This window comes from Thrips palmi, unplaced genomic scaffold, assembly GCF_012932325.1.
Source record: "Thrips palmi isolate BJ-2018 unplaced genomic scaffold, TpBJ-2018v1 HiC_scaffold_10, whole genome shotgun sequence".
NCBI lineage: Eukaryota > Metazoa > Arthropoda > Insecta > Thysanoptera > Thripidae > Thrips > Thrips palmi.
The window spans coordinates 14514040-14538558 of record NW_023144621.1 but is presented as its reverse complement, the minus strand read 5'-3'; the positions used below and the strand labels follow the sequence as shown (position 1 = coordinate 14538558).

General features: G+C 57.5%; 1 protein-coding gene across 3 annotated transcripts in view; it reads right to left on the bottom strand.

The window, feature by feature from the left end:
• LOC117654048 (calbindin-32) overlaps window positions 1-23988 on the bottom strand; it is a 76926-nt gene extending 52938 nt beyond the window's left edge. For all 3 annotated transcript variants that reach the window (XM_034400188.1, XM_034400189.1, XM_034400190.1), the window contains exon 1: window positions 23887-23988. The gene's annotated coding sequence lies outside the window, so the exon portion shown is untranslated. The remainder of the gene's footprint in view (window positions 1-23886) is intronic.
• Window positions 23989-24519: the final 531 nt, after the last annotated feature.

Genomic DNA, 24519 nt, shown 5'->3' with positions numbered 1-24519 from the left:
TGGAGAGAAGCAGACAGACAGACAGACGGACAGAGAGGGAAAAGAAATTGGAGCGACGGCCAACAAAAAGGCAGAGAGTGAAAGAGAAAGTCCGCGTTGTCCCTCGGTAACAAGGTGCCCTGCCTGCCCTGGCCCTGCCCTGGCATGCCCTGCCCGCAGCTCCGCGGCGCCGCAGCGTCCAGTTTCCTTCCCTTCCAGTGTCGGGCTGCCAGAATGCTGACTGCCCGAAACGCCAAGCCGAGAAAAAGCGGAACGAATAATCCGGCGAACGGGGCGGGGCGGGTGGCGCCACACGTGGGGCTGACGGGTCGCGCTGCTGAGCCGCGCCACGTGTCTTGTTCGACACACTGCATATACACTCCGCGGCGCGCAAATGGAGTTTCGCTGAAATATGACGAAAAAGAGAAAAGGATTTGACGCGGAGAACGGGGTTTGGAGTTCAAAGATCCGAAAGGTTCGGTCGAAGCTCCGGTCGAGCGGAACGACGGCTATGGATATCCATATCACACACAAAAGGCTCTTTTTTTCCTGTTTCTTTTTTTTCCCTCCAACTTTATACCGAAGTGGAAACTCGCGTCGCTCTGTGAAGTACTACAACAACGGAATCCATTATCGGTGTATCGCTCTTCAGGTTTCGTTTGTGAAGCGAAGTGTTGTGGGATTCGTGCGTATACAGCGTACACGCGCTGAAAGTCGAAATGCGTGTTCCCCTGTTCCGCGCGGAAGTCATGCAGACCACCCTCGTCTTGCTGCACAGTCGCAATTCCGTGTCCACGCTCCCCCCCCCCCCTCGACCCCCTACCGAATGCTGCCCCCTAACTGGAGGCCCCTGGATAGCTTGCCCCTCCGCCACCCCCAGCAGCGTGACCCCTACCGCCCCTACCACACGCGCGGCCCCCTCTGCCCCCTCCCTGGGCCCCCCGGTGACCCGCGTTCCACCCCCTCCCCTCCCGCCCCTCTCCCCCCTCCCCTCCCGTCCTGTTCCGCCGCGAGCGCAGGCAAGCGATGCTGGCCCAGCATTGCTGGTTGCGGCAGGCCAGGCCTGGCCAGGCCTAGCCAGGCCGAGGGCCGGGCCGGGCAGGCCAGGCTGCCCTATGGGCTGCTTGCCCTATGTGCGGCGTTGGTGCGGCGGCCGCGCTCTCCGCGGGGACGCACAGTGGGCCAGAAGACCGGTGCAGGTGGCCAAAACTACAGAAGCGTTTTGAGCTCCCGAGTCGCTAAACAGGACTCGAACCGAACATGGGACCGCACCAATGGATCGCTCTCCGAGCGAGGAATCCATTGGTGGGGTCACACGTTCGGTTCGAGTCCTGTTTAGCGACTTTGGAGCTCAAAACGCGTCGAAAAACTTTGACCACCTCTCCCGGTCTCCGTGCCCACTGTGGGCAAAATGCAGAGCGAAAGTGGCAGCCAATATTTTGACGCGAAAAACGCCGCACACGATGGAAACGGTCCCTGGTTTTCCAGCCTATAGACAAAACAAAGGCAGTTCAAGGGAGTTTCAGGGAAAATCAGCTAGGGGCCGTTTTTGCCGCGCAGAGCTGGCAGAGACATTTCGTAATTTTTATCCAACATCTTTGTGTTCTGCAGACACTGCTTTCGTCGTCTCTGTCGCACTCGCGGGGCGTACCGTGTGGAAAAGCGAGAGAGACCGATAGCGACGAAATAGCGCTGTCTGCGCTCGGCAGCCCCAGCAGACTGACTCTAAGAGTGGTTTTCGTCGCCCTGTCTCTCTCGCACTTATGGGGCGTCCCGTGACGGTGTGAGAGAGATAGAGCGACAGAAACGACTCTCGGAACCAGTCTGCAGGCCCGCCTGCTCGCTGCCGATGGCAATCTCGCAACACGGACGGTAATTCGATGACACACAAATCTCGGAACGTCGGTCGGGAGGGAAGGGTGGGGAGGGAGGGGGGGGGGAAGAGAGAGAAGCTAACATGTACGGCAACATAGTGACAAGACCGTCACTCACAGTTTTCAGCACACGAGTTTTGTAAAATGCTTGCGCAATTTTCATCGTAACTTACAAAGCAAACATGCTCGTAGGAGTTTTGCAGTGGCTTGGAACGAGAGGGGTGGGAAAAGGTGAAGACGTGTGGGGTGGAAAGAGCCTGGGGGGAGGGGGCGGAGATGAGCGGAAAGGGGTGGCGAAGGAAGAGCAGAGGCTCGTAAAAGTTTTTCCATTTGGCTTTTCGCGCTGGCCGTGCCGGTCAGTGTCGGCCGCGGTCTGGCGCTGTACATCTTGAGGGATTGACACCGAAATCCTCCACCCTTCGCCCGAACACCCTGCCGGTCGGCCAGCCCCGGCCAGCCAGCACACTACTTCCGAGAGTCGTTCTCGGCGCTCTGTCTCTCTCGCTCCATATGGGAGGACGCATGAGTGCGAGAGAGACAGAGCGACGAAAACGACTCACGGAATCAGTCGACAGCACTCCGGTGGAAGCTGGCTCCGAGCAGCGGCATTCCATCGCTCTGTCTCTCTCGCCCGGACGGAACGCCCCATGAAGGCGAGAGAGACAGAGCAGGGTTCGGCCCGGCCCTCACCTTGGCCGGAGTGCGGTCCCCTCGGACCCCTCGTGGCCACGGCAACGCCATTGAGGCTTTCACTCCGATCAGGCGATCCAGAGGAGTCGTTTCGTCGCTGTCTCTCTCGCACTCGTGGGGCTCTCCGCAAAGGCGCGAGAGAGACAAGCCCTTCCGCGCTCTCCTGAATCGCTCGGTGGCCAAATGGCCAAATGGGTGGGCGGAATCACGCGCGTCATCGCACAGTGGGCCAGAAGACCGGCGGCGCCCAAACTCTCGACGCGTTCTGAGCTCCAGAGTCGCTGAATGGGACTTGAACCGAACTTGTGACCACGCCAATGAATTGCTCGTTCAGAGAGCAATCCGTTGGTGGGTCACACGTTCGGTTCGAGTACCATTTAGCGCCTCTGGAGCTCTAAACACGTTGAGAGTTTTGGCCGCCTCCACAGATCTTCTGGCCCGCTGTGCATCGGACGGTTTGAAAGGACTCTCTCCGGCATCGATTCGCAGCACTGTTTCGTCGCCTGTCTCTCTCGCGCCCTTACGGAACACCCCCATGAGTGCGAGAGAGACGCGGCGCCGACACCCGTTTCGGAATCGCACTCTCTATCGCGTGTCCTGCGTGGAACGGGCTCCGCTACTTTCTATGGCGTACCGTTCACTGATTCGGGAGAGTCGTTTTCGTCGCTCTGTCCCTCACGCACTCACGAGGCGCCCCGTATAGGTACGAGAGAGACAGAGCGACGAAAACGACTCTCAGTCTGCTGGCACAGAGAGCTGCGCAGAACGGACTCCCCCCGCTCCTTACGGCGTTCTGCGCGCGCTGTTGTGTCGTCGAACAGCCACCGACTGTGTCGGGAGAGAGACCCGTGTCGAGAGCGGTGTGCCGTCGCTGTGATGCTCGGCTAGTTTGACCCACCCCCACCCCACCCCCTTTCTGTCCGCAGTGCCTCCAAGACGGCCCAGGTCGAGGCCTTGTCTCGCCAATGCGTGTCACCTCCCAGGCGGGTTGTTGTGAACTATGCCTGGCGTGACCCAGGTTTATAGGGCGGTTTGCCCGCACACATCGACACACACACACACACCACACACACACACACACACACACACACACACACACACACTTACACGCACGCACGCACACACATCGACACACACACACTCACCGACACACGTCGGCAGCTGGACCGCTTGAAAGGACTCTGGTGCGCACACGTGGAAGGCCCGAGCGACACCGTTAAAAATTGAAGTGGCCCGATTGTGGGCGAAGAGCGGGCCCTGCAAGGGAGTATGCATTGTGGGCCCGTTGACAATGCGTTGAATTACTTATCAGCGCACTGATCAGCGAGCACGCGCCGGAGCTAATGGCGGTCGTTTCTCAGCGAGCGAGGCAGCGAGGCAACAATGGCAAGACAGCTGAATCGAAGCACCATCAAATCCACGAGCGGCTGGGGCGAGCCAACGCGACGTTTCATGGTCCACAAAACGGGGCCAAAGACGTCGTTTGCGGCCGGCGGGGCGCAGTGGGCCAGAAGACTTGTGGAGGCGGTCTGAAAACAGGACTAGAACCGAACGTGTGTCCCCACCAATGGATTGCTCTCCGAACGAGGAATCCATTGGTAGGGTCACACGTTCGGTTCGAGACCTGTTTAGCGACTCTAGAGCTCAAAACACGTCTAGAATTTTGGCCACCTCCACCGGTCTTCTGGCCCACTGTGCTGCGGGCCCTCACTGGCGAGGCCTCGGCCATCTGCACTGCAGAGGCACAACGCCAGCTGCGGGGAAGCAGATGCCTCTAAATAAGACTTTTCAGGCGTCCAGGCGGCTCCGGGCCGCGCCGCCCCGGGATGCTCCAGGCTACTCCAGGCTACTCCAGGCTACTCCAGGCTGCTCCAGGCTGCTCCAGGCTGCTCCAGGCGGCTCCAGGAGGCTCCAGGCGAAACGCTCCGGGGGGAAACAGATTAGGCCGTAACTTTTCATGGGACGGTTCCCCGAAGGCCATAAGGCCCAGATAACCAGAAAAGTAGCAACGACAACCGTTTGCCTTAAGCAGCTGCGCCCTTCAAAGCTCTTCAAGGGAATCCCTGCTGCTGACCCTTTACGGCCTGCACGGCGGTGCAGTGGGGGGAAGGGAGGAGAAGGAGGAGGAGGAGGAGGAGGAGGAGGAGGAGGAGGAGGAGGAGGAGGAGGAGGAGGAGGAGGAGGAGGAGGAGGAGGAGGAGGAGGAGGAGGAGGAGGCGGACACCACTCGGACACGGACGGAAGAGTGTTCTGAACATCATGTTGTAAAAGCCTTTAAGCAGATAACACTGGGACGGTTCATGAGCTGGCAAAGTTCCCAGCGCACTGTAACAATTCATAATACGAACTTACACTTCCTCCTTGATGAGGATTCGCTGGAAGAATTTTTAACTGTAGAGGAAAGAAGAAAGAGGGGGACAGGAAGAAAAACTAGGCAGGGCAAGGGGGACGACAAAAAACCCGAACGGCATCCAGTGACGACAGACACCAATGAAAGGCAAGAACAACAGGAAGAGCAACTCGTCAGCCGCCAAGCATTAGCGGGCAAAACACATCCCAAGGCACAAAGTCATTAACTGTCAGTTAAGACTGTTGAAGACCGACTGCCAAGCCACCGGACCAGCCCCGCCACGTCACCCCCACCCCGCCAGCTTTTCAGAGGATAGGGGCATTCAATTAGGGAGCTAAGCCGAGACATGATCCCGTGGATCAACCATTTTTCCAGCTTTTTTGCTGCCTGACCGTCCGACAGACAGATTGACAGACAGACAGACAGACAGACAGACAGACAGACAGACAGACAGACAGACAGACAGACAGACAGGCGGATCGCGCGTACCTCAGCCCATTGGCTGATCCGTGATAGAGCGTTATTTGATTGGCTGGCAGCCTGCCTCGCCAAAGTGGCTCAGAGACGAAATGAGCGAGCGGACCGAGGCAGGCAAGCTACTCTTATCTTTATTCGAAAAATAATTTAAAAAAAAAAGGGGGGGGGTGGGGAGTTGAGTCCGGGATAAGCTGCTTAGACTCTGCTGTTCCAATTATTGCTTTCTGTGGAGTGACGCCTCGCATCGCCAGAGGAAAAATACGAAATTCGATTTTCTTTTTTCTTTTCTCTTCTTTCATCGCGCTGCGTTCTCATTATTTATCTTTTATTGGCACACCGCCTAATTCGGCAGCCTTGATCTGTATTCGCTGTGCGCAGCGGCCGCCGCACCAGACCAGCATGCATTGCTGGATTCCGCAGCGCCGGTCTGTCTGCCTGCCTTCTGTCTGTCTGTCCGTCCGTCTGACTCTCCACCCCTTGACATTTTCCGCCGCCATCATGTCGACATCTTTTTACAATCCGCCATAAAAAAAGAATCAAGCGTGCTATAGATACGTTTTGTCACTTGCACGCTGCAGCACACGCGCGCAGAACAGACTGACTGAGAGTCGTCGCTCTGTCTCTCTCTTACCTGTGCGGGACGCCTCACAAGTGCGAGAGAGACAGAGCGACGGAAACGACTTTCGGAATCAGTCTGCAGACCCTCGTCACTCACGCACTCACACCGACATGGACATGGAGCGAGGGCGAGGTTCAGAAACCATCTCCCATCGCGCTGGGCGCGCTGTGCGTCAGACAGCAAAAACTTATCTGTGGAGAGTGCGCGCCAACGCCACGCGCTTCGGGTGCTACTTTTACCGACACACACACAGCCACAGACACACACACACACACACACACACACACACACACACACAAACCAGCTTTTTTCGACGCTTTTTCTCCATCTTGCAGTGCGCGCACACCACGTGCGTCCATCCAGAGTGTCAACTCGGATAAAGCCCAGGCGGGCCGAGCAAACAAAAAAAAGTTGTGGAAAATGGAGTTGTCTCCATTCGAACCCGAGTCCCAAGCTCGACGCGGGGGGCGAGGATACATCGCATCGCACGATGATATGGAATGGAAAATGGGGACTGCTGCACTCGAGCGGAAGATCGCACGACGAGTTGGGTGGGTGCGCGAAATTAAACCGTACTGTGGCGGCCGGTGGCGGCTTTAGAACAAGCATGAGCAAACACAATCCGGCAGCGCACCGAACAAGCGGAACAGTAGCAGGGGTTTCGAGGAAGGGGTTGAAGGTTGAAGGAGGGGTTGCAGGTTGAAGGAAGGGGTTGAAGGTTGAGAGAAGGGGTTGAGGATAGGGGTGGAAGGTTGAAGAAAGGTGTTGAAGGGAGGGGTTGAAGGTTGAAGGAAGGGGTTGGTGGAAGGTTGAGGGAAGGGGTTGAAGGAACGGGTTGAAGGAAGGGGTTGAAGAAAGGGGTGCAAGGTTGAAGGAAGGGGTAAAGGGTGAAGAAAGGGGTTAAAGGTAGGGGTTGAAGGAAGGGGTTGAAGGAAGGAAGGGGTGGAGGGTTAAGGGAAGGGACCGATAGTTAAAGGAACCTCTTTCCGGGTTTGAAGCTAGGAGGTGAAGGTCAAGAAGGTAGGGGTTGTAGAAGGTAGGGCGTGAGGGAGGCGGAAGGGTTTGGAGCAGCGTTATAAGGCGAAGTACTCTAAGCTATTCCCTTTCCCAACCTTAAGCCCCGGTGCTCCCCTCCCCTTTGCCCTTGCTCAAGCGGCCTGCTGTTGAAGCTGTTTAGGCTCGGCAGACCCCACGGTCCCAAAATGAGTTCTGGCGGCTTGTCTTGAAGGCGCTGCGTGGAGTGCCTGTCGGCATTTTAGGCCCCCAGCCCTACACTGTATTCCTGCGCTCCCCCCCCCCCTCTTTCCCCCTTTCCCCTCATCTTGACTGGGGCCGTGCCTCACCTGGGCCCACACAACACAGCAGCGCCAAAGGCGAAGAGGATGGCGCTTCTCCAGCTCAAGTTCAATATGAGACTGGCGCGATCTGCCCCGGCACACGCCACGCCCCGCCACGCCCCGCCACACCAGCCCACGCCCGGACGCGGTTTCTCTGAGCCCCCGCGCCCCGCCGCGCCCCGCGCTCGGGCCTCAGAGGGGCTCAATTCCTGGATACAAGTGCGGAGTGGCAGGGCAGGCTTGGCACGTTCAAAGAAATCAGAGGATTTCGATTTCCTGACACGAATTTCGACCGATCTCGACAGGCTTCATTGCTAGCGGCAGTGGCGGACCGAACATAAACCACCATGGTGAACTCGTGCAATATTACCCCATCTGTGAGGAAAAACAAAAGGTTGTTGTTGTTGTTTTTTGTTGTTTTTGTTGTTGTTGTCATCGTCGTTGTCGTTGTTGTTGTCGTTGTTGTTGTTTCAAATTGTTCACTGCGTGAAGTGTACAGTGTACTTGAGAGTGTAGCTACGCGCGAGCAAGCGAGTAAACGATTCGTCCCGTAAACGATTTCCCAGGTTTTCTCCAAAATTGCTGCCTGATTCCCGACACATGATAGTCGATACAAGCCTGCTCCCTTCGCCCGGTGTGCGAGTGAGAGAGCCCCGCCACCGCGGCGGTGGAGGCAGGGAGAGGAGAGAGGGGAGGGAGAGAGAGAATCACTTTCCCTATTCGTCGCGGCCAAGGCGGGCCAAGGCGAGGGACCGCGCCTCGTCAATAACGCATGCCGATATTGGTCTCGTTGCTGCGGGACGGCGCCATCATCGTCACTAACCAGCTGAGAGAGAGAGAGAGAGAGACAGAGAGAGAGAGAGAGAGAGAGAGAGGGAGAGAGAGAGAGAAAAGTTGGAGGGGCGGGAAACCTTGACAGAAATAATTAATGGACGTGGTGGCGGTGGCACTTCAAGGGTCTTCTCTCTCTCTCTCTCTCTCTCTCTCTCTCTCTCTCTCTCTCTCTCTCTCTCTCTCTCTCTCTCTCTCTCTCTCTCCCACAACCCGCTCCGTTCCTTTCTCCGACACGGCAGAGCTCTCCCTATAAACTCCGGGAAAAATTCGTTCGGCACGAGCGGTCGACAATGGGAGGCGAGACGGAATTAGTCGAACGGAGAGAGCGAGTTTTTCGAGCCGAGTTGACCGGGGCCTCTGGGCTGGGGGCTGCACAATGGGCCAGAAGACCCGGTGGAGACGGCCAAAATTCGCGACGCGTTTCGTGCCCCAGGGTCGCTGAAAGGCGGTCCGACCCAACGCGTGACCCTACCCAGGGATTCCTCGTTCGGAGAGCAATCCATTGGTGGGGTCACACGTTCGGTTCGAGTCCCGTTTAGCGACTCTGGAGCTCAAAACGCGTCGAGAAATTTGGCCGCCTCCCCCGGTCCTGGCCCACCGTGGGATGGCCTGGGTCGGCATGCGGTGTGGCCAGGCTTGGCCAGGCTTGGCCGGGTCTTGGCCCGCCCGGCAGGCCATCTGTTGTGCTCTAAGGTTTTCGGGATGCCATTTCGCCATAACTCAAGCGCGGCTTGGCTCGGATATTGGGCCATGTCCAACGCAAGGCGCCGCACCGCCCCCGGCTACCGGTGCACCGCCATGGCACGCGGCGAGGAGGTGGCCAAACCGCCAAACCGGAAACCGCAAAACCGGAAACCACCGAACCGGAAATCGGAAACCGGAAGGTAGCCCAGCCGCACCGCAGCTATCGGCCACGAGGTGGCCGGGCTAATGCTCTGCCCCACACTAACAGGAGGAGAGAAACTTTGAAAAAAGTTGTCAGCATGACAACGTAGCCAGACTTCCTGTCTCACACGCGCAGGGCAAGCGAGTGAACATACACTGCACAGTAAGCCAGAAGACCGTGGATGGCTAGAAGCTTGACGTGTTTTGAGCTCCAGAGTCGCTAAATGGGACTCGAACCAAACGTGTTACCCCATCAATTAATTGCTTTTCGAACGAGGAGTCCATTGGTGGGGTCACACGTTTGGTTCGAGTCCCATTAGCGACTCAGGAGCTCAAAGCACGTCTAGAGTTTTGGCCGCCTCCACCGGTCTTCTGGCCCACTGTGTGATCCCACCTTGTCCGAGCCCCGCCGAGACCGTCCGGCCACTTTCTTACCTGAGGCTGAGCTGTTGCCTTCCGGACTTTCAAGCAGCTCCCGGTTGTTACGACCGAAGGTTACGAGACTTCTTTTAGGGCACGAGGCGTTTTGTGGCTTTTACACCAACACTCTGCTCTGAAAACGAGGGAAAGCGGTGGGCCGCCCTCAAAAGTAGAGGACTATCTCGCTGAGCTGCACGCTGCGCTGACGGGAAGGGCGTCTCGTCGCTCTGTCTCTCTCGCACCCGCACGGGACGCCCCATCAGTGCGACAGAGACAAGAAAGAATCCTTTCGGAATCGCCCGACTGTCCTCGCGTTTGTGGAAATAGTACCGCTTGTGTGTGTGTGTCGTATGTGTGTGTGTTGTGTGCGTGTGCGTTCGTGTGCGTGTGTGTGCTGTAGCGGACTGCAGCGGCCGGGCTTTACCGTGTGCTGAACGGCCCCTGGCGGGGCCGAGGCGGGGCGGTGCGTCACTCTGGGCCTCCGGGTCGCATTTCACAATTCGGGGCGGCGGGGCGATCGCGCACGTTATCGGGGTCGAGGCCATTTGCATATTCCATTTCCAACTTATTTCGAACGAACCGCGGGGCGCGCGCGGCGGGGATCCACCATATCGGATACTGTATGCCGCGGCGCCGCGGCGCATGACGTTGGAAAACCACCGCCACAAAAAGACACCGTTTCCGCGCCGCTGTGGGGAATCGAACCCACACTGTACAAATTCTGGTGAATTTTGGTCCTCTTTTGATGACAATTTCAAGGCTAATTTGATTTGCAAGATTGGCATCATACTAGCCAGTTGTTGTCAAGCCCATGCAATAGGAGCTTTGATGATTATGTCATCAATTTGCAATGGGATGGAAATCGTTCGAAAGTGCACTGTTTTGCCGTAAAGTGAAAACAAATTTTCACAGTGTAGTGGGCCAAAAGACCTGTAGAGGCGGCAAAAATTCCAGACGTGTTTAAGAGCTTCAGAGTCGCTGAACGTTCCCGACTTGAAACGGACGTGTAACCCCGTGGATTGCTGTTCGAACGGTGGAATCCATCGGTGTCACACTTTCGGTTCGAGGCCCATTTAGCGACTCTGGAGCTCAAAACGCGTCTGGCGTTTTAGCCACCTGCACCGGTCTTCTTGCCCACTGTGGGGCGGGCACGGCGACGCGCCCCGGCCAATCAGAGGGCGTGGCTCGATTCGGACAAGTTTGCGGGCTGGCCGTCCGGGCCGCCACTTCGCCCTGTAGTCAGCCCTAATGAAGACATCGCCGGTCATCGCATGCCCAATTTGCCCCCACGGGGGGAGAGGAGCGGGGAGGGGAAGTCCTTTCGGTCATGCCACGGTCGGGGCGCCAGTCGGCACTCTGAACAGGCGAAGGATATTCAGAAAAGCGCGTCTGACGCCAGGCGTCTCCCTCGCACTCTCACAAGACTCCCATGAGTGCGACAGAGACAGAGCGCTGCGCGACTCTCCGTAATCGCACGGCAGGCGACCCTCGACGCGCCGCAGCACCGCGCAGCACGCCACTCGAAGACCAGGCGACGAGCCACAATCACTCCGCTGGCGTGCGCGGGCCGGAGCGGGCCGGAGTCTCCACTGTGAGAGGCGACGAGGAAGAAGGAAGGTCTTTACCGTGGGAAAATTGACCAACCTACGGCGAAAATTCGCGCCCGAATAAATTCTCGTTGCGGGGTCTGTTCCTTGTAAATAGCGTGTTGGTCAATGATGAAAACTCGAATCCTCGAAACCTTGAAACCTGAACGTTCGAAACCTTGATACTTTGAAATCTTGAAACTTTGAAACCTTGAAACTGCGGAACCTTGGAACTTTGGGACTTTGGATCACTGGAACTTTGGAACTTTAAAACTTTCGGAACTATGAAGCCTTGAAAACTGTGGCCTTGAGACTCCGAAACCTTAAAACAGAGCCCCGCAATAAATCGAGAGAAAAATGGAGAAAGGAATTGCTGGGACTGCGCGACGGTTTTCGCAGACGTCCTCCCTACTGCGAGCGAATTGGCAGCGTGGCGGTGTGTACACTGCAAGGTACACTGTCCGTCACCGCGTCCGAACAATGCCGTCTAATTTCGTTCCGACTGCGCCATTTCTCGTAGTCGGTTGACGCGCGCCAAACAGCGAGCGGCACGGCCGGGCAAGGCGGAAAATGGCTCTGTCTCTTTCTCTCGCGCCGACGCGGGTGCGAGTGCGAGAGAGACGGCGCGACGAAGGCGCCGTCCGGAAGCGGCCCACTGTGCAGCGCTCATTTCCTGATTCATGAGGGGGGCTGCTGGCAGCGAGCAGCGAGCAGAGAGCGAGTGGGATGCAAACTATGCGAATTGAATAAACCGTAGATGAGGACTTTGCGGGCGGGTGGGGTGGGGTGGGGTGGGCGGGGCGGGGTGGGGGTGGGGTGGGGCGTGGTGAAGTGCAGCACGGGCGACATGCATCGGGAAGTGGGGCATCCATTTGGCCGCCACGAACACGGGGCTCATCTCGGCGGCAGCGAGGCGCAAATCCCCACGATGCACTCAGGGCTCGGCGTAGGATTCTAAGGGCTGGCAACCTCTGCGTGCTTACTGGCAACTTCGCGAGAGTAAAGTCGTAAAAGTTTTCCAAAAGGTTTCCAGAGGGTTCCCAAGCGTTTCTAGAGGGCTTCCAAATATTTTCCAAAGTGATTCCAGAAGGGTCCCAAAAGGCTCCATAAAGGCTTTCAAAGGACCTCGAAAGGGTCAAAAGGTTTCTGAAGGGTTGCGAAAGGGTTTCTAAAGGGTTTCAAAAGGGTTTCGAGGGTGCTGAGGCAAGGCCAGGATCGCCAGCATCTGGGACGACCGTCTAACTGGCTTGCTCCAGCGGCTGCAGCTGCCTGCGCGAATTCCCTGTTTAGCTTGCCGGAATAAGTCGGCACCTCCCCCCGCCCCCCCTCTCTCTCTCCCCCTCTCCCTCTCTCTCTCCTCTTCCCCTCCCCCCTGCCTGCCGCCCTCCACTCTCCGTGATGCACCATTGCGCCCCAGGGGCCCAGGGGCGACGGGCTTCCAGAGGCGCCAAATCTTTTCATACTCGTTCCGAACGTTTCAGAGCGGGAGCAGCAGCTTTCGTTCCACGCCACCACACTACGGAGCCGTTGGTGGTGGGGCGGGGTGGGGCGCACAGACAGCCAAGCCAAAAAGAGGGTTTCTGCAACCAAGATGATTTGCTGGGAAAATTGAATTCGAATTTGCGTGAATGAATGAATGAATGAATGAATGAATGAATGAATGAATGAATGAATGAATGAATGAATGAATGAATGAATGAATGAATGAATGAATGAATGAATGAATGAATGAATGAATGAATGAATGAATGAATGATGAATGAATGAATGAATGAATGAATGAATGAATGAATGAATGATGGATAGCAAGCGATCGACTGCCAGAGGACAAGCTTGAGGACGCTGGATAATTATTCCTCTGCGTCGCGTTGTGTCCCGAGGACGGCAGACACAGTCACGAAATCCCTGAGGCCGTCGTTAGGGCCCTGAGCCCTGGCAGCCACAATTACAGAAGAATCTTAGGGAAAACAGGTCGCTGGGGGCTGCAAGGGATTTCATCCATCTTTTGCCTCCAATTTCGCCAGCAATTAGACAGGTAAAGGCGGCCCCGTCGTTCCATCGCCCCGGGCCGGGCTGCACAGTGGGCCAGAGGGACCGGTGGAAGCGGCCAAAACTCTAGACGCGTTTTGAGCTCGTCGCTAAACGGGCCTCGAACCGAACGTGTGACCCCACCAATGGATTGCTCTCTGAACCAGGAATCCGTTGGTGGGGTCACACGTTCGGTTCGAGTCCTGTTAAGTGACTCTGGAGTTCAAAGCGCGTCTAGAGTTTTGGTCGCCTCCACCGGTCTTCTGGCCCACTGTGCGTTTCCCAAATGTGTCCCGAAAGCGACTTGGATCGCAGCCAGCGCCACGCTCCACTGCCTCGCGGCCCAGCCAGCAAACCGATGATGCCGAGAGTCGTCGCTCTGTCTCTCTCGCACTCATGGGGCGTCCCGTTCAGGTGCGAGAGAGACAGAGCGACGAAAACGACTCTCGGAAGCGGTCCGCAGCCCAGCACTCGGGGATAACCGTGGCTCCTCCGCCGACTCACGCGAGCCGCGCGGAGGCTCTGGAACGGGCCGGAACGGTCTGGCGGAGGAGAGAAAAAGAACACGCATCGGCGGGTTTTAATTCGGAAATGCCTTTCCGTTCGGCTGGAGGAGGGGCCGTGGCCAGGCTCCCTTTTTCTGCTCGAGTCTGGAGCCGGGCGCCGAGTGCCTGCAGACTGAGACCTGCTCGTCGTTCTGTCTCTCTCGCACCTATGCGACGCCCCACGAGAGGCAGACAGACGGGCAGACAGACAGACAAACAGACAGACATACGACAGACAGACAGACAGACAGACAGACAGACAGAGGAGCGGCAAAGCAAACAGTCTGTCTCCGTGTGTGCGCCCATAAATAAATTGCGATTTTCCGCCCGCCTTGATCCGCGAGCATCCGCGCCGAGAAAACTGAAAAAAAATCGGGAAATCGAGATTGCGGCCGGAGCAGCAGTAAAAGTTGGTCATGACGTGCTCAAATGCCCAGTAGAAGTTTGAAGGTATGCAACCCGCTCGCCGTCGTGCGGGCGGGCTTGCCTACGCGCTGGTCGGCGGGCGCCGGAGAGATCATGGCTTGCCACTCGTCCACTAGTGCAGCTGCTATGCACTGCTATCCAAGAGTAGCCGGTAAGCGTCGTTACACTTCTAATAGGTCAGCATCCGTCCAGATTGCCGCCTGAGCCCCCCTGCCCCCTGAACACTCGACAAAACAACACATGGTGCCCACAACGGAGTCATATAAAATTTGGTTTAAATAAAACATAAAAAAATGGAGGGGGGGCTAACATTAGAACAAGGGTCCATTTACCCCGTTAAGCGCATCTTCATGTCATTCAATACGATTAATTTACCAACCAAATCAAATCGAATAAACAGGGTTTCAATTCTCTCGGAATTATTTTTTTAATTCGACTTTATTTGAGACGGGAGAATGCCGCTTTAGCGCACCTCTAGCACAAATGGCACCCAGCGTGTGTGAAACGAGGCGATGCCGCCCCTTAAAACCAAAGCGGGTGGGAAGGCGAGGGGGAAGGGGAGGGGGAAGGGAGGGAACCGCCACCTGGCATACCTTGGCGCGCCTTGGCGCCGCAGGTGCGATTGGGATCGTGTGCCGACTGTCGATGGGGAGAGAGAGAGAGAGAGAGAGAGAGAGAGAGAGAGAGAGAGAGAGAGAGAGAGAGAGAGAGAGAGGTAGGTATGTGTGTGTGTGTGTTTGAGTGTGAGCGAGTGCGGTGCATTGTGGGTCCGCGCTCCACCGTCAAAGGCAAAAGGGGCTAGTGGACGATTCTGCGGCAGCGCGGAGTCCCACGGTGCGCGGCAGGGAGCAGAGAGCTCTGCGCTGGGGCCACGAGACGGGGCGGTGGCGGGCCGGCCTAGGCCTGGCTCACGCTCACACCACTAGGAACGTCAGAAAAGTTCCCTCGCCTCGCGCACACCACACGATTAAGACGAAGTATATTGAGCATACTGTACGAACTAATTGACTTTGTTGTGCGAAGAAATAGTTCGTAAATTACGAAGTATTTTATTTGTAAGCTTGCATGATCAAAATATTTTGCTCTAACAAGCTGCTTTTCTTTCAGAGGCCTAAAAATAGTCTAAAAGACTCTCTCGCACTCAAGGGGCATCCCGTATGGATAACGACTCTTGGAATCAGTCCGCTGGAGCCCCGAGGCCGGAGGCATCAAAGGCAGAGCACAGTGGACCAGAAGACCGGGGTAGGGGCGGCCAAACCTCTACTCGCGTTTTGAGCTCCAGAGTCGCTAAACAGGACTCGTACCGAACGTGTGACCCCACCAGTGGTTTGCTCTCCGAACGAGGAATCTATTGGTGGGGTCACGCGTTCGGTTCGAGTTCTGTTTAGTGACTCTGGAGCTCAGCGCGTCTAGACATTTGGCCGCCTCCACCGGTCTTCCAGCCCACTGTGCAGAGGCAGCCGGAGGAGCCAGAGGCTGGTCGGCCGCCGATGTGATTATATTCCGAGTCCCCGGCAGCCGGGCCAGCCAGCCAGGCTAGCCAGCCCTGGGGGAAATAAGAATGAGATGTGGCCCCGCAGCCCCGCAGCCCCGCAGCCCCGCCCCGCGCCTCGTGCGCGCCTATCGCGTTGGGGCCCACCCCGATTCCGGGTCCAGCGGGCCCTATGGCCGGGGTTTTTTAGGCCTTTGATCGAGCTGAAACCGACCAACACCCGAGGGGAAATGCCTTTTAGGCGGCCAATTTTTTTTACGCGACTTTACTCCAGAGTCGCTAATGGACTCGAAGCACAGCGACCGAAGGTCCACGGTGGAAAAGGCCGGCCAAACCCCCTGGACGCGTTTTCCACTCCAGGCCCGTTTGGGACAACCGGTCCGTTTTGCCCTGGTGCTCCGAACGAGGAATCCATTGGTGGGGTCACACTTTCGGTTCGTGCCCCATTTAGCGACTCTGGAGCTGAAAAGCGTCCAGGGTTTGGCTGTCTCCACGTCTTCTGGCCCACTGTACGAAAGACAAAAGCGAGCCTAACGAATCCGAGACGCGAGTGAGGCGTCATGGCGGCGCTCAGCCGATTACTCGCGCAGGAGGCCGTGGAGTAGGAAACGGGTCGTGAGCACGCAAATTGGCATTAAGCCATGAGAACGGGGCCCATCCGCCCCTTGTGTGTGTGTGTGAGAGTGTGTGTGTGTGTATGTGTGTGTGTGTGTGTGTGTGTAAGTGTGTGTGTGAGTGTGTGTTGGTAAGCGACTCACACGTGTGCAGCCTCACACGCGTGTCGAAGTGACCTTGGGGATGGATGTTCGGATTTGTCGTCGCCATTATCAGCGCGCCGTTTACACGAGGGTGAAACTTCATGAGCTGAGCGGGGTGGGGCGGGGCGGGGCGGTCGACTTCATCTCGACGCGGCACGTGCATAACTCATGTTAAGTTGCCCTGGCGTGGCGGGGCGGGGCGTTCCAGAGAATGCGGCCCTGTTGCTGCGCTCACCCCATTCTCCACTGTGAAGCGGTCTGCCTGTCTGTCCACCCCACTGCTCGTCTGCCTGCCGCCCTGCCTGACTGCCTGCCTGTGCGTCTGTCTGTTCGTCCTCCGGCGCCTGGGTATTTCTATATTGTTATGATTATAGCCACTGTAGGACACTGAAATGGCCAATCTAGCGGAGCAGCATTGCATCCTGTGGAGGGCCGCACACGTGAGCACGATAAGCGAACACACACACGCACACACGCGCGCGAGCACACACACAAATACACACACACATACACACACACCAGGCAAAGTAGGTGTCCCCCTCCCAGACTCCCAGACGCTTGGCGAAAAGAGAGCCACACATCTTCCTCCCGTGTGCCCCGTGGGATTATTATCATCGGGGGCGGGGCGGGGCGGCCCCCCTTTCGGGGCCCCGCCAGTGGAGCGGTCTTTGTGTGTATACACAGAGCAGCGAGCGGAGGGGTCGTCCATAAATTAGAGGGCTCTGCAAAAGTGGCCTAAAGAGGAGGTGCAATTTATGTGGGCGAGGGCGCCGGGCGCCGGGATGGGCGTGGCCCGGACGCTAGCACAGTGGGCCAGAAGGCCGGCTGAGGCGGCTGAAACTCTAGACGCGTTTTGAGCTCCAGAGTCGCTAAATAAGGCTCGAACTGAAGGTGTGTGACCTTCAATGGAATGCTCTTCGAACGAGGAATCTATTTATGGGGTCACGCGCTCGCTTCGAGTTCTGTTTAGCGACTCTGGAGCTCAAAACGCGTCTAGAGTTTTGTCCGCCTGGGTCGGTCTTTTAGCCCACTATACGTGGCCGGTCGCTGAGGCCCACTGGGGTCGCCCTTAAAGAAGCTGAAGACACAAGGCGCCCAATCATTGGCCGTCCAGCTTCAGCCTTTTTCATCGCTCTGTCTTTCTCGCGCCGACACGGGACGCTCCACGTGTGCGAGAGAGAGAGAGAGAGAGAGAGAGAGAGAGAGAGAGAGAGAGAGAGAGAGAGAGAGAGAGAGAGAGAGAGACCGCTCCTCTGAGCAAATCCAACGGGGTGGAACGGCCTTTCGAAAGGCCGGGATGAATATTGAACACTGCAGGCCTGGCAGGTAGGCAACCGCGCAGGCAACGCAGTGTTGCCATTGGACTTGTATGTGGAAATCAGTGCGATGGAGGCGGATGGCTCGACGGATGGATTCACGCGTGGCGTCCCCCCCCCCACTAGTCTGACAAAGAAGACCCCATTTGTCACTCCGGGATCCTTTTGAGGCGCTCTGCTGGAGGTCGTGGCTCCTTCCGATACTTTTTCGTCGTGGCGTGGCCCAGTGGGCCAGAAGACCGGTGGGGCGGACAAAATTCCAGACGCGTTTTGAGCGTTGTGCACTATGTCATGCTCAATATACTTCGTAAGGTTTTGAGCGTGCGAGTTGAATGGATGGATGCACTGTGAAACCAAACGTGGACAACTCTACACTTGAAGTGTGGAGACTGCAAACTCTGCACTTCCAAGTGTGAAAACGCAAAATTCCACATCTCCGCATTCCAAGTGTGAGGTTCTCGACGTTCGGTTTCACAGTGAGGGGATGCGATGGGATGGGATGGGATGAGTGGGATTTGATTAGAGGCCGCAGCAAGACCGCTGAGTCCAAATTAAAAGTTTCCGAGAAAAGTTCAGATATTTTTTTCTAATCGTTTTACTAGCGTTATTCGAGTTTATACTCCTTTAGGGGTTGGCACAGGGATGAGCTTCCATGTCCTGTGTGTGTCACGAGACTGTCGCAGCGTATCTCGGCGCCGCGTCCCATTCACACTCGGATCGGGGATAAGAGAAAGAGGAGGAGGGGTGGGTTGGGGCAGCGAGCCAGCGAGCACTGCAGAGATTAGCAGCAGAAACAAAGGAAGGAAGAACGAGTACAAAGAGGTCCGGCCTTGCTCGCCTTGCTCCTCGGCCGCCGCACTGTTGACAAAAATCGTGGAAATTTCCGGAGAACTTTTCGAAAAATAAATTGCCACTGATCTTTGCAAAATTGCAAAATTTATGGTTAGATCAACTAGAAGGTCTTTATGAAACAAGGAGCTCCGCCAATGCGAGAATGCCTCCCGACGGACCTTCGAATTGCTTTTCCAGGGATTTTCCAATGTATTTTTAACAGTGGCTGTGCGTTCAGTGGCCGCACCAGCCCGTCTGCCGTGCCTGCTCTGCCAGGCAGTTTCGCTTCCCCATCCACTGTGCTGCCAGCCCTGCAGACTGATTCCGAGACTCGCCTTCATCGCTCTGTCTTTCTCACACCCAGGGGAGAAGACCGGCGGAGGCTGCCAAAACCGTAGACGCGTTTTGAGCTCCAGAGTCACTAAATGGAACTCAAACCGAACGTGTGATCCCACTAATGGATTGCTCTCCGAACGAGGAATCCATTGGTGTGGCCACACGATCGGTTGGAGTACTTTTTAGCGACTCTGGAGCTCAAAACGCGTCTGAAATCTTGGCCGCCTCCCCTCCACCGGTCTTCTGGCCCTCTGTGCGCCTGCCCTGCCCGGGCAGTACGTCTCCCTCTGCTCGTGCCTGCTTGTCTGCGGTCACTGAGAACGCCCACATCATCCCATTTGCGCCCTGCCCGGCTGCCGGGCCACCCGGACCCTTGCTTGGGAAACTATCTGCGAGCCTCTGGGGCGCTCTGGGCGGGGTGGGTCTGGATTGGGTGCTCCGGCCGTCCGCTGGCCACAAAGTCGCACCACGCGCACAGTCTGCTCGCTATCCTGGCTATCCCTCACTCGCCTCTCTCTCTCTCCTTCCCCCCTCATCTCTATCTCTCTCGGTGAAATACAACATAAATTTGGCGCGTTTCCGAATGAAATTGCGAAGCGCCGTCAGTTCAAACAGAGCTGATTGCCTTCAGTCACGCTAGAGCGCGCTGGCTACCGACCCGGGGCGGGGCGGGGCAGGGGGTGGGGGGGGGGGGCGAGAGAATGGGCCGGCCTGCAGCTGCCTGTTCCACCCTGTCCCTCTCCGTGTGGCTGCCGACCGAGACTGCAGGACGATTCCGAGAGTCGTTTTCGTTGCTCTGTCTCTCTCGCACTCATGGGCCGTCCCGTGTGGGTGCGAGAGAGACAGAGCGGCGAAAACGGCTGTGCTGGCACAGACTAGGCCACGGCGCGGCGGCGGCTCGGCCAGTGCATCGCCATCGGCATCGCCGGCCGGGAGGTAATCTGATTGACGATATAATACGTTCCCAGTACACCAAGCCACCCCGCCTCCTCAGCTCCCCGCCAGACCGCCACAGAAAGGAAATAATACCCCACGGTGCCGGCGAGTTACGAGCAGCGCGGGTTCAAAACCCCGCCGCCGCACCAATTTTTTTTTATCGGAGTTTGTTGTTCTTGCTGTTATTGTTTATGGGCGTTGGCTACAGTGAGCTAGCCAGAAGACCGGTTGAGGCGGCCAACTCTAGACGCGTTTTGAGTTCCAGAGTCGCTAAACAGGGCTTGAATCGAACGTGTGTGACCACAACGTTGGATTGCTCTCCGTACAGGGAATCAATTGGTGGGGTCACACGTTCGGTTCGAGTCCCATTTAGCGACTCTGGAGCTCAAAACGCGTCTAGAGTTGGCCGCCTCCACCGGTCTCTGGCCCACGGTGTTGACGAATAAAGAGGTGGGGCGAGCAGCCTCGGCTCGGGGCGGCAAGTGGTCGCCACTCCGACGAGGCGGCGGCGCCCTTCGTGCTTGAAAGCAAGCCGCAGGGCCCACAGGCCGCAGGGTGGCAGGACTAGCAGTGGCGGCGACGGCTCAGCAGACTGATTCCGAGAGTATGTTTTCGTCGCTCTGTCTCTCTCGCACCTCTGTGTGCCGCACCACTCTGTGTGTGCCGCACCACTCTGTGTGTGCCGCACCACTCTGTGTGCCGCACCACTCTGTGTGCCGCACCACTCTGTGTGTGCCGCACCACACTGTGCGCCGCACCACCCTGTGTGCCGCACCACTCTGTGTGCCGCACCACACTGTGTGCCGCACCACCCTGTGTGCCGCACCACTCTGAGTCCCGCACCACCCTGTGTGTATGTAGCAGGCCGTGGCGGGCCGTCGCGGCCGTCCGTTGGTGGAACGTGATCTGTGTCAATGTCGCCGCATCGACCCCGGCCGGTGGTGCCAATCAAAGATTAATGTCCAAGCCCCACCGCGCCACGCAGTGTAGCAGTTACAAGCGCCACGCCACCGGTCCGGCTCCATCGGTAAACCGCACTATGTATTTTTCAACTCGTACTCACTGGTGTGTACGTGAGTGTCTGTTTGTGTGTGCGCGTGTGTGTGTATTTGTGTGTGTGCGTGAGTGCGTGTTTGTGTTTGTGTGTGTGTGTGTGTGTGTGTGTGTGTGTGTGTGTGTGTGCCAGCGTAAGTGTCTGTGTGTGTGCGTGAGTTTGTGTGGGTGGGAGTACGTAAGTGTCTGTTTGAAAGAGTGCGTTTGTGTGTTTGTTTGTTTTGGCGTTGTGTGTTTGTGTGTGTGCGTGTGTGTGCGTGTGTGTGCGTTGTGTCGGTATCGCGGAGTGGCTGGGCGTGGCCGCTGGCCTTGGCAGTGGGATGGGAAGAGCCGTTTGTCGTCTACTATTGAAATCGGCCAAAGGGTCAAGTTTCCCGACAAGTTCTCCCCCTCTCCTCCCCCTCCCTGAGGCCCCTTGGGCGGAGGGCAATTAACCCCTTGATACCAGCACTAAGTGACCCCCACCGGTAGCCCCAAGGGAGAGAGGGGGGGGGGGGACACCACCGTACAACCCGCAGCCAAACTTGCGGGCCATCTCCTCGCTATCTCCCCCCACCCCCTCCCTCCCCCTCCTCCTCCTCCGGTTTTTCGCAAAACGACCACGCGCGGTTCTCACGCGTCCGAACTACGTGACGGATTTTAGAGCCCGTTTTTGAGGTCAGGGTAAAACTTTTCCTCTGCGGCCCGCCGCGCCCCGCCGTGCCCCGCCCACCTCGCCCACCTCGGCCACGACCCGACTCAGTCTAGACCGACCAACCACGCGCAAGGCGCACGAAAGGCAAACGCGGCCAGATAAAGAACCGCTAACTGCCTCAAACTGGCCGTCGCTGCGCTGTTGGGGAAAAGTTGGGCCAAATCCACTATAAACCGCTTGATTTCTCTGTCAATGATATTTAGAGGAAAGAACTGAAACTAATAAGCCCGATGACATTTATTCTCTCTCTCCGTATACAGTGCATGCGCGCTCGCTCGGCGCTCGCTGATTTCGGGGCCATTCGTTCGTCCTCAGGCTGCCCTATGCAAATCCGATCCCTCGGCGCTTGATGAAGCGTAGTCGAGGCTGGTCTTGCTTTATTCTTTGTCAGAGGGGGATCTCTCTCTCTCTCTCTCTCTCTCTCTCTCTCTCTCTCTCTCTCTCTCTCTCTCTCTCTCTCTCTCTCTCTCTCTCTCTCTCTCTCTCTCCCTCTCTCTCCGTCTTTTCCGAAATCATTCCAGTGGCGGGCTGACTCACGTCCAGCACGGTCGATACAGGCCGAGGCGGGCCGAGGCGGGGCGAAAGGTCTCAGACCGTCCAAAGGCTGGCCGAAGGCTGGTCTTGCTATGGACGGCCTGAGAGCCTCGCAGGGAGAGAGACGACAACTCGGAACGCTTCGGGCTGCACCAACCAATCACAGCGCTTGCTGGGCCGCGCCAACCAATGAGAGTGCGCTGACGTCACAGCCCTGTCGCCTCTCCGCCGACGAGGCTGTCTAGGTGTTGCACAGTGGGCCAGAGAACCGATGGAGGTAGGAGAAAACTCTTGACGCGTTTTGAGCTCCAGAGTCACTCAGGTGGACTCAAACCGAACGTGTGACCCCATCAATGGATTCCTCGTTCGGAGAGCAGTCCATTGGTGGGGTCACAGGTTCGCTTTGTCGACAAGACTGTGGAGCTCAAAACGCGTTTCGAATTTTGGCCGCCCCCAGCGGTCTTCTGGCCCACTGTGTGCTGCCGGTCTCGCCCTCCGCCCGCCGCCACTTCACCCAGTATCCTTTCTCTGCGCGTCGCGCGCGCCGTTCGAAGACGCGGTGCAAGTGCCCCCCTCCCCCCCCCCTTTCCCCATTATCGCACGGCTTAATCCCTGCTCAACCCGCTGGCCTGGAAGTTCCAGTCTGAGCAAGCCGACCCGCTTTGCAGATTCGGAGGGATTGTCCTCAAGGACCTTGTTACCCCGCCTGCCTGCCACCACTGCAAGCCCGCTGCAGCCAGGGCAGCCAGGTGCCAAGCAGTCGTTCTCTTTCGCACTCGCGGGAGGTCCCGTCGGGGTTGTCAGAGAGACAGAGCGACGAGAGAGACTCCTCGGAACCGCTCCGCCCGCAGCCAGCAGGTCCGTGGATGTGTCGGTGTTCATACCACCGCACGGTAAAAGTGCTACCTTGAAATCTAAGGGAATGTCTGGATTTTGGCTTTGAGTGCGCCAAATCAAGATCTTTTTACGGAAATGGATTCGTCTCGACAAGACCAACAGTCCACAGTCTTGGCGACGAAGCGAACGTGTGACCCCACCAATGGATTGCTCTCCGAACGAGGAATCCATTGGTGTGGTCTGACGTTTGGTTCGAGCCCTGTCTAGCGACTCTGGAGCTCAAAACGCGTCTAGAATTTCGGCCGTCCACAGCGGTCGCCTGGCCCACTGTGCCCTGGACCCTGGGCCTCCCTTCGCGCCCGCAGCCGCCTGCGGAGTCCGGGGTAGGCAACCGGGACCCAGTGGTGCCCGCGTGTTGCCTACCCCCGTCTCCGCAGGCGCTCTGTTTGCAGCCTCGCTGCCGCCTCGCTGCCGCGCTGTCCGCCTTCGCCCTCACCCGCACCGCAGTGCACAGCAGCCGAATGACTCCGCGCGTCGCTGTCGTCGCTCCTTCTCTCTCGCACCCAGACGGGCCGCCCCATCAGTGAGGCTTTGTCGCGGTTCCATTTCTGGCGGCTGCAATTATTAATCAGGGAAGGAAGTGCTGCGAATTGATAATGGTGATGGCGTTGCTCTCTCTCTCTCTCTCTCTCTCTCTCTCTCTCTCTCTCTCTCTCTCTCTCTCTCTCTCTCTCTCTCTCTCTCTCTCTCTCTCTCTCTCTCAGACTAACACGGGCCCCACTAAGCCGCTAAAGTCGTAAAGTTATTGTGAAAAAAAAAAAAACGGTGGAAATGTTAGTTGCAACTTTGAAGCACATCACTCTGACTTGGGTAGCACGCGCTTGCCACCTCTCCATTGCGCAGGACTACTCTCTCACAGAGCCACATTTTTGAACAGACTCTGATGGGGGATTTTCTTTTTTAAATGTCGACTCAAAGTTTGAAATGAATTGGCAGGTCAGTTGCTGCGGTTGGCATCCTCGCCCTTGGTGCGACGGAGAGCGACTCACCTGCGGCGGGTCCTGGCGGGTCCTGGCGGGAGAGGCGAGAGAGAGAGCGCGACTACGGCGGGTAGGCAACACGTGCTACACCTAGCGCGATTCACCAACGACTGAGCCGAGCCCAGCCGAGCAGCGTGGCGGCAGGGCGGGGCGGGGCGGGGTGGGGCGGGGTGGGGCGGGGTGGGGTGGGGCGGGATGGGCGGGGCGGGGCGCAGCAACACACCCCACCCCCCGCCAGGGCCCAAGGGCAGGGGCATGGTCAGGGGAGGGGGCGGGCCAATGATGAAAAGCGATCAGAGTGCAAATACTGGCTGATGGGCCGTGGGGCATGGCTTCATAGGAGAACGGATATGCATAAATACGAGCAACTCAATAGGGAGGGGGCGAGGCTGCAGACTGAGAGTCACTTTCGTCGCTCTGTCTCTCTCGCACCTATACGTGACGCCCCATGAGTGCGAGAGAGACAGTCTGACGGAACCGACTCTCGGCATCGCTGTGCTCTGCGCGGCTTTGCGTCCGTGACACCGCGCGCACCGCGCCGCGAGCGTGCGTCCTCGCCGCTCTCTGCCTCGCTCGCACTCGTTCGCTGTCTCTCTCGCACTCGCTGGGCGGCCCGGGCGTGCGTGCGTCCTCACCGCGGCC